This window comes from Camelus dromedarius, chromosome 3 (assembly GCF_036321535.1).
Source record: "Camelus dromedarius isolate mCamDro1 chromosome 3, mCamDro1.pat, whole genome shotgun sequence".
NCBI classification, from domain to species: Eukaryota; Metazoa; Chordata; class Mammalia; order Artiodactyla; family Camelidae; genus Camelus; species Camelus dromedarius.
Window position 1 is genome coordinate 106,044,381 of NC_087438.1, and position 17,361 is coordinate 106,061,741.

The window sequence follows — 17,361 nt, forward strand, 5'->3', positions numbered from 1 at the left end:
TTGTTCTGGCAGAAGAAATGTTGAGGACAGACAGGAAAAATACAGCTTCCTGAGGGAATGCTGCTAAAATGGTGCTTCCGGAGGCTTCAGCCTGAGGCTGTCCAGGGGGTCAAAGTGGGACAGGTCACAGGAGGTCAGGTGGATTTGGGCTTTGTATTCTTTGCGTTGTCCCAGACTTGAGTCAGGAGGAACTGGAGATATAGAATGAGGAGGAAACGGCAAGGGGGAAAGGGTGGGGATTCAGCCTAGAAGAACTATGTCCAAGGAGGCCAGCTCACAGGCTGCCAGCTGCCACAGGGACAAGGCCAGCAGAATTTCTGAACGCTCAAGACTGTGGGTTCTGACATCAGACTACTTGAGTTTAAATCCTGCCACTTATTTGGGGTCAAGCCTTGGGCAAAGTATTTTGCCTCTCTCAGCCTCAATTTCTTCATCTGAAAAGTGGGATGATAATATAAATGAGATATAATACAGTGCTCAGTAAATGCCCAGCCCATAGTAAGCACTCAGTGAATGTGAATGGTTACGATGATTGTTCTCTGGGCTTCTGAGAGAAAAGACTTAGTCCTGTAGGTGAAAGTTACTGGGAAACAGATTTCAGGCCAATTTAAGGGATTGCTTTTGTAGGAGATCTGGCAGCTTGCTTAATAAAAGGATGGCAGTGATGGGTGAATCACCATGTGGAGAGGAGTGGGTGGACTCTTGTTCCCCAATATTCACATTTCTTTTAAGAGTCTTCAGTAATCACTGAAACCCACAGTGGCTTCAGAGGGCTCCATCTCCCCTCTAATGCTCTAGGGAAATAAACACTGTCCCTCGACTCTTCCTTTAATGCCATTACACAACTGGGCCAGGCTGCAACACTGAAGCCAGACATTTCCAAAGGCTCAGGGATGACAAGGGGGGAAGTAAAACACAAAGAGTACTGTGAATCCAGGTCATGTCACTTTCAAGATGTGGCTCACTCATCTTCCCTTTGTGTTCTCTACTGTATGCCAACTGCCCTCTTCCCTGGGACAGTGTCCATCAGCTCTACCCCCATCCAGGTAGACACTCAAGAACTCCAAGACGTCTCAAGTTCAGGCCCAAGAAGTAAGGCTCAGAGAAACAGAAGTTCCCTCTCCAGCTAAACCAGCCTTTGCAGTTTGCATGTCAGGACCCATCTGTTTACAAGATGATTGACAACCGGGAAGCCCCGTGCCCCTCATTCACATAGGTGCACACTTACCTCGTAACCCCCAAAGGACAGCTGCATCAAAACCCTACAAGAAGCCTAACGCCTGCACGCGAAATGCAGATCAGATGTGGCAGATCTCCATTGATGAAATCAGACTTCAAAAAGCACTGAGCTCCTCATTACTGGAACTGCGCAAGGAGGGGATAAAGTGCCCATCTGTCCAGGAGGTAATAGGAGAGATTCTTGAACTAGAGATTCTTTTAGCAAAACTCAAAGACTTTTTGAAAGTTCTTTCCAGCCTGAAAATATTATGAACCTAATTATTTAGCCCCAGAAAATTTTTTAGTACACGGAGCTATAAAAGTGAAAAATGGGTGAGTCTTTTTCTGTCACTTTGTCTTTCATTGCTATGCGTGGTATGTGTGTGTGTAGGTGTGTGTGTATTTGTGTAGAGGTGTGTGTGTGTGTAGGTGTGTATGTATGTTTAGCCATCTTTGAACTAAAATTATCTTCGTACAGATATTATTTCCTTCTGACTTAATTGACCTTGGCAAAGATCTTATGCACAGATTATGCATGCTGCTGTCCTCTGGAAGTCAGTTTGCCTAGGCTGGACCAAATCAAGGACTTGAAAGAAAACACAGATGGTCTCTGGGCAGACAAAAATGTTGCGGAGTTCAATCTTCTAACTTAGAGGAGAGCTCCTCAGGCCTTCCTCACTCCAAGTCTATTGACTCTTAACTCCATACACAATTCTTACAAGGCTAATGACTTGACTTCCCAGCCCAAGAATGCTGGAAGCAGCTCAGAGGGAATACATAAGAAGGTGGCTTGAGGGACTTGCCTGTTTATAATACTACAGTTTCATAATGAAAACATTTCATAGGAAGAAACAAAAGAATAAGCATAAAAATCAGGCTGGTAAATTCCAAAACCCAGGAGTTTGGAGCCATTTGGTGAAGGAGCAAAGAGCCATATCCACCGGAATAGAACCAAGGACATCACCGTATCACAGTCCAGCACAGAACTGACTGATGGAATGCCCTCCAGAGTTTAAATCCTGTTCAGTATCCTCTTTTTAAGAAAGCTGGGGAAGACATCAATGATTTTTCCCATCCAAAATGATTACTATGACAAAGTCATGGTCTAAGCTCAGCTTCAGTTGTAGAACAGCCTAAAGTTGCAGACTCAGGAGGCGGTATCGTCTGCAGTGGTGCCGTGGTGATGAGGATGCTGCACTGCTGTGATGCTGGAGCTCAGGCTCAGCACCCGTGGGGCAGGCTCCCCGGTGGAAGGCCCGGCTCATCCACCTTCTGCCTCCTCTTTGCAGCCCAGCATTATGTTCCCTGCACTTCAAGCCCCATAGTTCTCTGTAGCTTGAAAGGGCGAGTGGTGCTCAGGAAAGCAGCACCCTGAGTGGGAGCATGGGAGTAAAGACCTCAGCAGGAGAGAATTCCACAGGTGCCTTTGTTCACCTCGTCTAGCGATCACTGGTTCTCACTTTAAACCCCACGCTCTCAACCAAATTAAGACTAATTAAGTGCATCATTAATTATACCTAATTAATGATCTATGGTAAGGCCAGGGGTGTTTAATAAAGCCACGGAGAATGTATAGCCTTATGGAGAATGTATCGCCAGGGCCCTAGCTAATGGTACATGAAAGAAGTCCAGGGAGAGACCAGCCTGCCCAGATGAGCTGGTCTCCCCAGTGGGCAGGCTGAGGGGCATCTGAGGCCTGGTTCCTGCTGGATTGTGTTGTATTTGAGCAAAATTGTTCTGGGAGGAAAAGTGCTTTCCTCCTTGATGCCGGGGCACCCCCTTTAGCATTTCCGGGAGAGACACACATCCCCCTGACCCTTGCTTCCGGGCCCTCTTGGTGGTTTCGCTGAGTGCCCCTTGTCTGTCAGGATCCCGTTATCACACATCTGAGCCTGGAGTGGCAAGAGCCCGGGCACCCGAAGCCCCTTGCCTTTAACCCTTCCCGGGGCCCTGGCCCTGGGCATTTCAATGGCTCCTTTCTCTGGCACTCAATGAAACATTCTTTCGAGCAGATTATTGAAAGCAGAGCTCTGGGTACACAATGGGCGCTCTGTGCTCACAGCCGCTGCCCAATCTGTTTGCCCAGCCCGACTGCGGCCTCGCCTCTCCGCACACTCCCCACCCTCCACCTACCCGACCCCGGCCCCACCTCGAGGCCAGCTCAAAGGGAGGCCGTATGAAAGGACTTGTTCTCCGCCTTCTCAGAAGTTCCCGCCGTGGCCTCTGCCAGCCATGGGAGGCGTTAGCATTCCCAGGCATGCCTCCGGCTCATCCATCCATCCATCCGGGGCTCTGCCCACTTTGTGACCTGAGGCTTCTGTCCTCACCGGGCAGCTGAAATTTCTCTCTTTCTTACACACACACATGTAGATACGGGTGCACACACACATACGCACACATATACACACACAGATGGGACTTTCAAAGCAAGAGGTGAAGTCTCAGAGAATCAGATGGAGAGTGGGGGCCACTGAGTCCCAGATAAATGGAAGGGCTCCTAAAAGTAAGGATGGCAGGCTGCCCACCAGCGCCACTGCCCCCTGCCCCCTGCCCCCAACCCCGAGGCTCCAAGTTCCTTGCAGGTTCAGGGAAGGCAGGAGTGTCCCAGTTAAATGTGAGACCCCCGGGCCAGATTCCCTGTGTTCCAGCCCCGCTCTGCCATTTGCTAGCTGCGTGACTTAGTTATCTGTGCTAACCTCACAGTTCCCTAGTTTTCTTATCTGTAAAATGCAAATAATAACAGCACCCACCTCATAGGATTGTTGTCAGGATTACAACAGACAAGGCAAGTGAAACTCAGCACAGAGCCTGGTGCATAATAAGCTCTTGTGAACGGACAGCTTTTGTTATTACTGTTACTATACTTAGAGTCTATTCCTACAAGTGTGTGGCCTCAGGGGCAAATATCTACATTCCCCTAATCAAGTCATTCCTCTCCTCCAAAATTTTCAATGGCTACCACCTGCTTGCAGTAAAAAAGAAATCCAGTTCCTTGGCCTGGCACTTAGGGGTAGAACTTTGAATTCTTCCTTCATCATAGTCACTGGATACATGGAAGATAAATGGCTCCCACCACTGTATTACAGTTGTCATTGTCATAATTTACTGTACTACTTGGAAAACTGGCTTTTCGCATAAATATATAAGAAGACCCTACCTGGGGGGAAAAAGACTCTGAATCAATACCAAATTGAAATTTGAAAATAATAATAAAATAGCTTACATGCATTGGACATCTACTATGCGCCTGGTACCATGCATGACTCTAGATCTATTATCTCAAAATTCTCAGGTAGGCCTACGATGTAGGTCAAATTACTACCATCATCCGCATCTTACAGATGGAGAAACTGAGAACCACAAAGAGTAAGTAATTGCCCAGGGTCACACATTGGGAAATGCTAGGATTTGAACCTAGGTCTAAAATCTAATGACTGCTGTGTTAAATACCACACCATTCTCCCTTCCATTAGAGACATCTGGCCTGCCAAGAGTATCTTTACTTCCACTTTCCCTTCTGCACTTGAGTGGTTAAATGTCAAGTCTCTCACTGTCCTGAAATGCCCTGGCAGACCCAGGGGCCCTGGGAGGTCTGAATGGGCTGGAAATGTCACAGATACAGACTCTGGGAGGCTCCCTTGCACCAGCACCCTGGGTGGGGCTGCCTTTCGCACTGCTTTGCCCCTCAGGCCCCGAGTGAGAATGTAGCACCTTGAAAGCCTGCTCTCGGGCCTGTTCTCTGCCCTCAAATCCCCCTCTCTGAGGCCCCACTGCCAACTCCAGTAGCTTTGAGATGTCCCAAAGCCCTTCGAGGCAGAGGCTTCCCCTGGCTGTCTATCTTCTCCGACCCAGATGTCACCTGTCAGCTCTGCTTCCCTGTGAAACAAGAGTCAGCCTCTCAGGGCAGCAATCATGCTGGGCTTTTTCTTCTCAGGGACAGCCCAGCCCAGCCCCCGCTGCCTCCTGGCCTTGGCTAGACAGTTCCAAGGGAGGGATGCACACTAATGACAGGGATGAGGCTTGCCTCTGTTCCCATGGCAACTGCTGCACTCTACTTAGTCAATCACTTTTTGAAGCTCCTGCTGGTGTGAAAGTTATTTTGCAAAGAAATGCTTAACTCTTATCCAGGAACTCTGCTCCGGGTCTTCAGATCCTTCCAGGTCCCTTACAAAGTTGATTTTCTCTTTCCTCCCTTTACTGAAGTTCTTTCATCTTTAAAGCTCTGCTCAAATCCCACCTCTTCGAAGAGACCTTTCCAGATCCTCTCACCCCTCCCCTCCCCATGTGGAGTTGCTCTCTTGCTCCCCACACTCCCCTGGGGCGTGTTTATGGCTTTATTAGATCACAGTCTGCCTGTTTCACAGTTATTATGTGTCTCCTTCTGAGCCCCTGGTGAGTGATCAGCCCATAGTAGGTGCTAAACAAACATTTGTTTGAATTTATTTGAATTTCCCTTTCAGGGTTTTTAAAAATTACTATTATTAACAGTACAGACCATTACTAATAATCCCTTATGCTTGTAAAATTATTTACAGTTTATATATAGCTTCATGCTTGAGGGCACAGCTTTAAACCTCAGCTCCACCCTTGCTAGCTGTGTGACAGCATGCAAGCCTTATAACTGCTCTCAACCTGCTTCTCATCAGTAAAATGGATTGTTGTAAATACTAAAATAAATGTGTAAATAGTTTACTTAGCACAGGGCCAGATATCTAGTGATGCCTCAATAAATGTTAGCTATTATTAGAACTCGTGGTCTCATTTGGACCCCACAAAAGCTCTGGGATGTGGAGAGGGGCAGAGCTTTCGTTAGTGTCACCGTCAATGACACATGAAGAGACAGAGGCTCAGAGAGGGGAAGAGTTGCCCAGATGTTCAGACATCAGTCGAGTGCTGTGGGGCACATGCTGTCTGCCTTGGAGCCATTTCCCCGTTCCTGGGGACAGAACCCAGATTTTCCTTTGCAGAACTCCTCCTCCCCACTGGTGGGTCAACTCCAGGGACAGGCTTGGACAGTCAGAGCATCAGATATCTCCCGGCCACAGTGATTAGTTCAGGGAAGGACAAATGACCCAAGTCTGTCTAGTGAGACTCGATTCTGAGATTTTTGTTTGCATTTTTGAGAACAAGATTGTCTCTTTTCTGCTGGACTATCAGCCTGGGCCTGCCTGGGGCTAACCCTAACAGACAGGAAAGCAGACAGCAGAGGCAGAGGCAGTTAGATCATGAAAACATCATCTGAGCATGTGAATCCTGAACCTAGAACCCCCTGGACATCAGGGATGTAACCAATACAGTCTTTCTTGTGCCAGTTTGCATTGGTGTCTATCACTTGCAACTGAACAAGTACCACACAACAAGCCAAGTATCTATCCGGCTCATTCACTCGACAAATACTTACTGAGCACCGACTGTGTGCTGTTCACTCCCCTGGACTGAGACCACAGGGGTGGACCAGACAAAGCATCAGGCCCCCTTGGAACTGGTGAGTCAATTGTCATCCCACTTCACATGTGAAGACACTGAGGCTCAGAGAGGGGAACGCCCCAAAGTATACTAGTCCTTCAGATAATACAGAATGCCAAGGTCCTGAGCAAGGCAGGAGCTGAGGCAGGCAGCTGGGACGGGTCAGCCACTGGTAGGAAGCGCTGAGTTAGGGATTCGTGAGTTTTTGCTCAGCCCAGGTCAAAGCAGGAAGGTTCTGGCCCAAGGGCTAAAGTTGGATGCAGAGGCTGAGGCTCTAATCCCCTGGGTTCAGAGCTCCAGGGAGGGGACAGTTTCCTGGGAGTAGCATGGCTCTGAGGTCTGATTTGGGGGATTTGACTCCCATGCTCTTGGCTTAATGGACAACCTCTCCTTTTGAGCTGGAACTCTGATTTTTAAAAGCTGTCCAGCATCAAGATAATCCTGGGGGGATAAATCTAGGAGGAGGCTGCTTCTCCCAGGGGCTTTCGCTATACTTCTCAAAGGGAAAGGCCCCATTTTCTAGCCTAAACTGAGGCTAGTTTTTCTGTTTCATCTGATGACTCACCCTTGGGAAAGCCCAGTCTCTCCAGGGCCGGGCCCCTCTGGGAGGCTGTGATGTCTAGAAGTTGGATTTGCACTCAGCTTGCTTTATCTGTCTGAGACTCATCCGTGTCTAGCACAGGGTCTGGCATATAGTAGATGAAAAAATTTTTCTTAAATGAATGTTTGTGGGGTTTTTTAAGATGGAGAGAGGCGCCCGTCCTGAGGCAGACTGATGCTGAAATGAGTACATCTTAAGCCTCAGGATCCCTTGCTGGCACAGGCCCCTCCCTAACCCCTGGGAGGGGCCCTAGCAATGTGTTCGCATGGTCATGTGCTTCTGTGAAATTTGCACAAGTCATTTTAACTGCAGTAGGTTGAGATCACTGACTCTTCTCTGACCTCTTTCCTCGCTGTCATATTTTCCTCATGTCGGATGGCTTTAGAATGGCTGTGGCATTTTGGGGTCTGGCTAAGGGGAAGGTGAACTGGGGAAACATTTAGTTTGCGTATGGTGACTGTGTAAGTTCCATGTCTAGTTAAGTCAGCTGTCTTGTATAGAAATGTCTTACAGGACCCTCTTTCTGTCCACTGAGCCCACTCACCTGTACAACGGTCCGGGCTCTGAGCTTTCACACTGATGTGAGTGTGTCCCCCAGTATCTTGCAACAGAACTCCGTGTCTTGGAGAGGACAGACAGTTTGAAATCTGGGAAGCCAGAAACTAGGCTGTGGAAAATTTTTCCAGTTATCAAGCCTGTCCAATTGTAAGCAGAGGACTTGGTGCTCAGAGGTACTTAGACACAATGGAAGTTATTTCCTGCCAGGAATATTCCCTGTAACACAACTGATACAATTATATGCACACCACAACTTTTTTTTCCCCTTTTGGTAAGTATCATTTTGGCAATGGATTGAACTGTGTCCCTCGGAAAAGATATGCTGAAGCCCTAAACTCCACTACCTCAGACTGCGATCTTTCTTTTTTTTCTTTTTATTTTTGAGGGGGGAGGTAGTTAAGTTTATTCTTTTTTTTTTTTTTTTTTTTAAGAGGAGGGACTGGGGATTGAACCCAGGACCTCGTGCATGCTAAGCATGTGTTCTACCACTTCAGCTATAGCCTCCCCCTCCTCAGAATGTGATCCTATTTGGGGAAAGTGTCTTTACAGAAGTTCTCAAGTTAAAATTACATCAATAGGGTAGGCCCAACCCCTGTGTGACAGATGTCCTTATGAAAAAGGGAAGTTGGACACAGAGACACAAACACAGGGAAGACCCCATGTAAAGATGAAGGCAGCAATCAGGGTGATGCATCTACAAGCCAAGGGAAGCTGAAGATTACCAGCAAAGGACCAGAAGCCAGGAGAGAGGCTGGGACAGAGTCCCCCTCACAGACCTCAGAAGGAACAGCCCTGCCAACACCTTGACCTTAGACTTCTAGCCTCCCGAAACAGGAGACGGGTAATACATTTCTGGTGTTTAAGCCACCCAGTTTGTGTCCTTTGTTATGGCAGCTCTGGTGAACAAATACACCTGTGAAATAGAATTTGCTAGAAGACCGGGGTCTGTAGGCCACAGACCTGGAACAGTACCGTGGACAGTGAGCACACCCTTGTGTGAAGTCCCATGTGCTGTGCATTCCAACTATCAGAATTTTTGTAAAAAGGCAACTAACCATGTATGAGGAAAGAATGGATTACCTTTCTGTTTTCTCTGTAGGAAATGATTACAAAATCAGTTTCCTACCAAGAGTAAAGCTAAGATGGCACGGGTGGCCTCTCCTCATCCTCCAAATACTACACTGCTCCAGCCATCCAGAACTTTCTCCCATTGTCCACAACTAGGACTCTTCTATTTCCACTCCTGGGACCTTCATCCTGGGCCCGGTGTGTGCTCCCCAGGTCTGGCTGAGAAAAACCACCAGCTGGGCTCTGTTCCCATGGGCCCAGACAGCAGATTTGAGATTCTGGAGAATAAAGGGGTCAGAGCAGCCTGGACTCTATCTCCAAAGCCACCCTTCCTGTCCCTCTCCCCACCCAGAAAACAAAATCAGAGCTATTTCCTCTTAGAACCTGAAGGAACGGTGCCCTCATGTTTGGCCACAGACGTGCTGTCTCAGTTACCCTGTGAAAGGCCATCTAAACATTGGCGATTCTGCCAGGTTTTTCTTTCCACCTTTTCCTCCTCCTCCCCCTGCCCCCCACCTGGCCTCCAGCCTCCCTTCCATTTTCTCTGCTCCACGGTGTCCTCAGGGGAACCCCTGCCGTCTTCTCCCCTGTAACCCACCTCCCGCCCGTACTTACCACCAGACTTCTTGGCGGACTCTGTCATCAGAGGACCAGCCAGGGTCAAGATTTCCTTAGGGTCTGTCTGAGCTCTTGTCTAAGGACCCAGAGAGCAGTAGAGGGAACTTTTGGTTGAGTGGTTTGGCTTCAGGGTCCAGGTGGGACACAGTGGTTCCCCAGGTGGAGGGTCGTGTCCGGAGCACCCTCAAACACAACTTGAGCCGTCAAGATTCTGAAGCTATCTCTGAGAAGAGGGTATCCATCAGGATGCTTGGGGGCACAGAAACCCAACCTGCCAGCTTAGGCAAGGAGGGGGAAGTTTTCCAACTTGTGTAACTATGCGGAAGGAGGTGGGATGGAGGGAAGCTTTGGGAATGACTTGCATTCTCTCCATCTTTTGCCTTTTCCCTTCCAAGAGTGTCATTTTCATTCTTCCAGACAAGTAGCCCCCAGGCTCACCAGGAAGAAACTCAGGAGTGCTCTTTGTTGGTCCAAGTTAAAAGGTCCTGGAGAACTTATACACTGAGGATGGAAGTGTAAAATGGGACAATCATTGTGAAAAACAAAAAGTTAAACCTAGAATTACCGTATGACCCAGCAATTCCACTCCTAGCCATGTACCAAAAAAGATGGAAAACAGGGACCCAAACATATATACTTGTACGTGAATGTTCAGAGCAGCACTACTCACAACAGCCTAAAGGTGGAAGCAGCCCAAATGTCTTTCAAGGGATGAATGAATAAACAAATTGTAGAAAATGCATACAATGAAATAGTACTCAGCCATGGAAAGGATGGAAAGTACTGACAGATGCTACAATGTGGATGAACCTCGGAACTAATATACTAAGCGAAAGAAGCTGAACACAAAAGTTCACATATTATATAACTCCATCGAAGTGAAATAAATAGAATAGGTAAATCCACAGAGACAATGTAGACTGGTAGGTTGTCAGGGGAATTGGAAAGGGGTAACTGGAAGCAACTGCTTAACTGATATGAGGTTTCCTTTGGAGGTGATGAAAAGGTTTTGGAACTCAAGAGAAGTGATGGTTGTGACATTGAATTGAATTGTTCACTCCCTTTTAAAAGGTTAATTGTAGGTTAGGTGAATTTCACCACAATAAAATGTCAAAGTCCCAAAGAAGAGCTCTGACTGGCCTAGCTTGGGTCAGGTGCCAACCCTAGGCAATCAACAGGGACTCGGGGGCAGATCTGCAAAGAGATGGCTGCTCCCACTGGAGACACATAGTTACAGTCGGGGGAAGTTACATATCCTGAAGAGGTGGGAGACAGGGTGCTCATCTGAGGAGATGAAACTATAGTTTAATAAATAAGAGAACCATTAAACATCAGAGCTCAAAGAGAACTAGAAAGAAGTTCTAATGTCCTGTTTATAAAAGCAACATGCTTATTGCATACAACTTAGAAAACCTTGAAAATACTTAGAAAAATATTATCAGCATAACTTTCGTGACTCACATTATCATGAGACCTTTCTTCTGCACATTTCCAATTACAGACACACGTATGGATAAAAATGCCTTTAATACATTTTATTCTGTCTCTTGCTTTTTTCACTTAATCTATTTTGGACTTTTTTAATGTCATCAAATGTAGATTCATGCCATCATTTTAATATCTGTGAGAGAAGCAATTTTGAGTGGAAGGCTCTGAAAGACTCCTTTGATGAAGTGGCATTTGAACAGGCCCTTAAAGGATCAAGAGGCAGAGACGGCAGCCAGGGCTTTCTTAGCAGAGGAAACACTGTGGACGAAAGTCAAGTCAGTGACCATTCACTCTGCCCACTAGAAGCCAGCCTTTGATGGATGAAGGAGCCAGAGGGGGAGGTAATTTGACCAAGGTCATACAATGAGTTAGTGTTAAGTGGGGCAACTTGAACCCGAGATTCCCAATTCCCAGTTTGGGACTTTGGCTTCTTCACACAGCACTCAAGGCCCTGCATCACCTGGTTCTCATCCTGTTTCCTTATCTTAATCAAAGATGACAGCCGGTCATGGGTCACACTCTGCCCATGCCCAGACAGGGAAATCGAGGCCCATTGAGGGAAGGGCTGTCTGAGACCCCTGAGCAGGAGGGTAACAGTGGCTCACGTAGAGACAGCCCTCATGGCATGTTAGGTCCCGAGCTGGGGCTTAGCCTGCATTCCACTTAGAGCCCCCTCCCCCTCTCCCCAGGGCTGTGCCTGTGCCACGCCTGAGTCACAGCGGGCCAGCCAGCCTGCTGTGAGTCAGCAGCATTCTTCAGGGCTGAGAGCACCACAGTACAGCCACAAGGCCCTCCCCTGCACCTCTGTGAGCCTGGCGCATCCTCCAGCTAGGCTGGACGTCCGAGAGTCAGCCAGATGAGTGGCCTCAGGTCATGGCCTAACAGCCTGGGAGCTGAACTGTGGGGGCCTTGGGGATTCGGATGACTCAGAGAAACCTCAGCTACCTCTGGGCTGCCCAGAACCTGGATGCTGACCCCATGTGCTCTCTGTGAAGGAGCCTGGGGTGGCAGGCCCTGGCGACTGTCTAGGATAGGAGAGGAGGTGGGAGGCAGTGAGAAGGTTCTCCGACAACCCCTCCACCCTTCTTTGGGCAAGTCATGCCCCACCTCTGGGTGCAGGGTGGGAATATTAAGAGCACAGACTTAACCATGAGACAAACCTGGTTTGCAGTTGGGGTCTGCTGCTTATGCACGTGGGAACTTGGCAAGTTACTTAACTTTTCTCTGAAAATGGGAAAACAGTACCCACCTCAGAGGGCTACGGCAGGACTAAATGAGATAATGTATATACTGCACTCAGCACAGTGAGTGCAGGGCAGAGAGAAAGCACTTAACAACTGAGTGCTTCTTATTAAGAGAACAGTAAATATTGTCCAGTCTCTCTCCTGGCATTCTTCTTTTATTCATTCACCCATTCACTCATTCATTTGCTCATCCAATATTTACCGAGTACTTACCAGGTGGGGACAGAGCTGAGAACAGGCTTTCTAGAGACTAGAGTTCATCTAGTTGCTGATGTTCATTGGCTGAGCAGAGAAAGCACAGATATTGATAGCTGCAACCTCCACGATCGTGGAACTTACATCCTGGTGGGGGAAAGTGACATCGTAAATAGGTAAACGAATAATAAGCAAGAAAATGACAGATATGGTTGAGGGTGTTCAGGGGAGGCCACTTAGATGGTGTGGCCAGAGGCGGCCTCTCTAATGGGGTGATGCTTACAATGAGATGCAAGTGTTGAACCATCAGAGGCCAACCGGGAGGAGGGCTTCAGTCAGGGCAAGGGCAAGCTCCAGCGCCCAGGGAAGGTCTGCTGCAGAAGGAAGGACAAGGAGGCTCCCAGAGTGGCAGGACTCTTCAGGCTGTGTTAAAACGTGTTCATGTCTTTCTAAGTGCAATTCCATGCCTCTGTGGGCTGGGGTTCCAGGGCAAGACCCTTGAACATCTGAATCAGAACTCAGCTGGGAAGAGCTTGACCATTTTCCCAAGGGGGCAGCCTGTGTCCTGTCCAGGCTGCTGTGACCCTCAGCCCTCCCAGCATTAGCAGGGCCCTTGGAGGCGAGCCGCTCCCTGGAGCAGGGAGACCACAGCAAAGCCACCCAGCGCCGGCTGCTTCTGGCGGGGGGGGGGCCTGGGCCTTCCAGCTGCATTCCTGGAGCAAATCTGCCCAACTAGCCAGACCTGAGGAATGCAGGATCACCCCCTACCCCAGACACAAGGAGCCTTTTCTCACCCAGGCCCCTGGAGTGAGGCTTTCTGGGGGCTGAATTTCACTGATTTCTGCTGTTTATGGTTAAGGCCTTTGCTGAGCAGAGAAAACACAGCTGTCAGCCAGAGACCCAGTACAACACCTGCAGGGAGGGACCGGGACCGGGGATGGTCGGGGGACTGCCAGGCTCACTGGGGTCCTCTCCCTGCCTACAGAGTTCATTCACACTGGCATTCAAGGACCTGCATCTACAGTGACTCTCCTAAACAAATATGACAGCCTGCTGTAGTAACCTGAACCCACTTCAGAGACAGGGAAACTGAGGCCACCAGCTAGATCATAATAATTGCTGATGTGGACTTATTCTGGGTCAGCACTGTGGTCAGAGATTGACCAACATTTCACAACAATCCTGTAATGTGGTTGCTCATGTTACTGCCATTTTACAGATGGGGAAACTGAGGCTTAGAGAGATTCAATTACATGCCCAATGTCCAGGAACTATTAAATGGAAGAATCTGGATCTGAACCTAGGCCTTCTGAGTCTAAAGCTCACTCTGGCTTTTTCTTTTTTTTTTTTTTTTCTGGTCTTGTTTTATTTACTTAAATTAATTTTGTTCTCAAAGGAAACTTCTCATTACAACTATTAATGAAAAACCCATATTGGGCAAAGGTAAAAATAAATGCAATGAAAACCAATTAACGTTAGTAAATTCTAACTAAATTCTAACTAAATACTGTTGCTGTTCAAAGGCCTGAACTTGAGAGGGGCTCTCAACTGATGAAAAAGAGAGATTAACACACGTTGAAAAACTGTCTATGACACACGAGTGCCGAACGGAGGCTTTCTCCTTGAAGGAATCTGAAATGAAAATGAGAGTGAAAAGGAAATCAGGTTTTCACCATGTGCTTCCCAGTCATTAAAAATGCAGCGCGACTGTGTGGTCCTCATTAGTGCCGTTCACCAAACATCTCTGGTTCTCTGCACCCCGCCCCCCAACCCCAGGCACAAGGAAGGATGGCACCTCCTGGGCCTTTCGTGGTTGGGTGGGGTCACGTGACCAGCTCTGGTCCTGAATTGTACATTATTTTAGGCTGGAGCATTTAATTGCTTGTTTGAGGACCTCCAAAATTCTCTTTTCTAGAAAGTGGATGCCTCATAGTCTGGCTCCCAGAGTGAGGCCAGTGCCATGGAGGATGAACCCCTCATGGGGCCACAGTGAATATATAACATGGGCAAGAAATAAGCCCTGATGTCATAAGCCATTAAAGCTTTCAGGTTGTTTATTTAACACGGCACAACCTGACTATTCTGACTAATGCAGCATGTCATCCAGAATTGCACTGAAGTTGAAGCCCTCTCTGCAGAGCCCACGGTCTTAAACGCGGTGTCACACTGAGGCCAAGTCTTTGTCTTTCTCACCGAATGCTCTTACCTTTATCAGATCCACTTCCCTGAGTTCACTACCTTGGAGAACAAACTATTTCCCCTAAGTGCCCTTGACTCTCCCCTTCCTGGAGCTTTGCTTGTGCACTTGGCTCTAGCAGGCGTGAGACACACCCCCATCTCTGCACCAACCCGGTGTGGTGGTCAAGAGGCAGAGTGCCTGTGTCTGGATGCAGACGCTGCCTGTTGCTAGCTGTGTGATCCTAGACGTGTCACTTCACCTCCCTGGGAGACAGTGTCCTCATCTATAACGTGGAGATGGCAGTATGACTCTGCTACTCACAGAGCTGTTGTGAGGAGTCAGTGTGTTAATACGGGTACAGCCCATGGAACCCTGTCTGCTGCTTAGTAAGACATTTGTAAGCATTAAACTAAACTGCGATCCCTGCTCATTGGAATCCTGTCTTGGCCTTGCTTCTGGCTGGGGCGTGGGAGGCCTGGGACCCTCCCCCCTTACTCCTTAGGATCCCTTGGGATACTAGGTGGAAAGATTGGATACCAAATCTATTAGTTTGCCAGAGGTGCCGAAATAAAGTGCCACAAGCTGAGGTAGCTTAAAACAACAGAAATTTGTCCTCTCACAGTTCTGGAGGCTACGTGTCCAAAATCAAGGTGTCAGTAGAGCCATGTTCCCTTTGAGATTCTGGGTAGAATCCTTGCTCGCCTCTCCCAACTTCTGGTGGCGGCCATCAATCCTGGGTCGTCCTTCACTTGCAGAAACATCTCTCCAGTCTCTGGCCCTGTCATGTCACGTGGCATTCTCTTCCTGTTTGTCTCTTCTCTTTTTATAAGGTCACCAGTCCTATTGGATTGGCCCTCCCTCCCAGTCCAGTATGACCTCATTTTAACTTGATTTCATCTGCAAGGTTCTATTTCCAAATCAGGTCACAATCAGGTACTGGGGTTAGGACATCAACATATCTTTTGGAGGGACAAAATTTAACCCAAAACACCAGGAGTCGGGAGACATGGCCCCTTGACCTCTGGCTTCCCCATGGAGGCCATAGAAACTGGGACAGAGGAGGTGAGTGGGGAGCTCTGGCCTGGGCACCAGGACACCTGGACACGGCCTTCAGCTCTCAGGGTGACCCTGGGTGCTCCCCTTACTGGCCTCATTCTTCTTCATGGTAAGAAGAGGAAAAGCATCCCCCACTGCCATCCCCAACCAGGTCCTTGTGAGACCCAAACAAGGTGGGGCTTTGCCACCTGAAACCCCGAGCACAGATCCAAAGACTTGCTCTGAGCCCTTGACCTCTCTCTCATCCTCTCACTTGAGCTGGGAAGTTACTGCAATGACAGTTTCTCTGCTGATCCCGCTGATCAGACATGCCCGAGGCTGAACGCTCAGCCCACTACCCTCTCCATCCCCGCGGTTCCCTTGTGAACTCATCCTTTCTCCTGGCTTCCTTAGTTCAATTCCTTGGCTCTCCAAGTCTTCATTTCCTTCTCTGTAAAGTAGGAAGATTGGCTGCCACCCCATATGCTTGTTGGGAGGATTAAATTTAGAGGTAGTGCAGTTAAGTCAGCACAGTGCCTGACACATGGTACATTTGAATAAATATTCATTAATATTGATTCGATCATCACCACAGGGAAATAGCACGTACAGCATACGGACAGACAGTGCGTTGGAGCCATTGCATCTCCCCTTAGCTCTGGGCCTTCATTCATGCCTTCATCCAGCAGCCTTTGATTCAGCCCCCTACTCAGTGCCTTGCCAGGCTTCAAAGAGGATGGATCTGGTTGGTTTATAAATCGCACTGGCTAGGCTTGCTGTGTGGCTTGGGGAACGGTGTCCTTTCTCTGATCCTTCGTCTTCTTGTCTGCACAATGAGACCATGAGGCTGGGCAATCTCTGCGAGTTCCACCAGCTTTCCTGTTGTGTGATTCTAGCCTGGGGTGATCCTTTAGGGCACTTCTGGCCCCGACCAGGAGGGGCTGAGGGCACAGTGGCAGGAGCTCAAAGGCCAGGGCTCCTGGCTCCGCTTCCTGCTCTGCCACTGACATGCTTGGGCAATTCCTTCCCCTCTTTGGGATCTTTCCTCCTTTATCACAGAAGAGGCTGGCGGGGATGAAAGGCCAGTCTCCTGTCCTCCAGTTCAACAACCAGCCACCCCTTGAAACATGTCAAGTTTACCCTCACCACCCGCCCTTAACCCCAGCTGTGCCCTCCGCCAGGAGCACCGTTCCTCCATGTGCGCGGTACACTGCTTCACTTCATTCAGGTCTTCAAGATTCAGGAAAGCCTTCCCTTCCCACCCTACCTGAAACCACATGTGTATACACAGCCCTGATACTGTTTTTCCTTAAAACATTTCTCATTGCCTGATATCACACTGTACACTTAATTTGTAGCTTATTGCATCCCAGGCTCCCCCACTAGCACATAAGCCCTGTAATGATGGGGACCTTCTCCATCCTATTCAACACAGCATCTCAGTGCTTAACATAGGACCAGGCACATAGTAGGTGCTTGATATATTGTGGAAGGAAGCAAAGGAGGGAGAGAGGAAGGAAGGAAGGAAGGAAGGAAGGAAGGAAGGAAGGAAGGAAGGGAAGAAGGAAAGAAGGAAGGGAATGTTCCCTACATCCATGAATTTAGCCAAGATCACCTACGAAGCCTGTTCTTTCTCACCATAGCGGTTGCTAAGCAATGTCTTTTTAGCTTGTATTTATCATTCAACCAAT